This window comes from Myzus persicae, unplaced genomic scaffold, assembly GCF_001856785.1.
Source record: "Myzus persicae strain clone G006 unplaced genomic scaffold, MPER_G0061.0, whole genome shotgun sequence".
NCBI classification, from domain to species: domain Eukaryota; kingdom Metazoa; phylum Arthropoda; class Insecta; order Hemiptera; family Aphididae; genus Myzus; species Myzus persicae.
This window is the reverse complement of record NW_019101080.1, coordinates 300,737-302,082: the sequence shown is the minus strand read 5'-3', so window position 1 is coordinate 302,082 and position 1,346 is coordinate 300,737.

Genomic DNA, 1,346 nt, shown 5'->3' with positions numbered 1-1,346 from the left:
TTACCGGTCCCAAAGAAAATTTCTCTCTTGAAAATATAAAATTAGTTACAGATGTTGAATTCAAACTTTAAAATCGCATTTAAAAAATGTTCCACTTGAGAAATAAGAAATAAGTAGGTAAGTAAGTATTTATTATTAACAGATATTTACAATTTCAATAATAGTAGAAAAAAACTTCACTCTTGCTCAGAGAAACGACTGCAATAAGCAATTTCCGATCATCGATATAGATAATAGAGAGTTGTTTGAAACTTGTAAATTTGTATTTTTAATATTTTCTTTTATTATCTAACTTTGGCTCGAAAAATGATCAACGTATAGGTATTCAAAAATGGAAGGTTATCATTTGAAAACTGATACGTGCTACTTGATATTTTCTTCGCTATACACGAAATACATTGAATCCGGGGTTTTTTTTTTGGTGCAATTTAAATTTTTTTTTGAATACAATAGGTATATGTTTTTATTTTATATATAAAAAAACTAGATTAAACAATAAAGAAAACCAATTTGGGGTTGGTTTGAACCCCCAAAACCACCCCTGTGCACACCCTGATTGAATCATATTATAAATTTTTTTTAAATTTTGATTAAAAAAATATATCAACTAATCGGCATGGTAACGTAATTATATTAACCATCACCGGTCGCTAGGAGATACCCTTGGAAACATACGATTACGGAGAAAAAAGTGTTTACAGATTTTGTGGGTTGGTTTTTTTGTTGCTGTCTCAACGCTTATATTGCCGTTTTCATCGTTTTCTAGGGGCAACCTATGTTGGCACATACAATAAAAAGATATTTGGTTGCCATGGCAGCTGTAATTCAAAATATCATGCCACATAAAATCGGTTTGAAAAAAAATTAGTCGTGTTCATAAAATAAACACAAATATAGGTAATTATAGGTAATTATAAGCAATTATTATAGGTAATTATAGGTATATGTTGAAAAAAAATTGTAGCAAATAAATTTATAATTTTGTATGCAATGGCGCGTGAGACGTGTGCGACGCTATTAAGTCTGCAATAGCTATTTACATTTTATTATAATATTTAGATACTAACGTACATATATTTGTATTATATCAAGAAGGCTAAATGAGTGTGTCATCTTACGCATTTGTTATCTGTATTATCACCACGGAGTCTCACCGCCAACATTTAACCATTTTTTCATTGATTTACGTACAACATTTATTCAATTTTATAGAACTTTTTTATCCTTGGCCCTCTACAAATGCGCGTGCCGCATTTCGTAGGTATAGTCATGCGGTACGGTAAAATAATGTATTCACATTTTATTTAAACATAATATACCTTCGTTAAATCGTACTAGTGTATAGT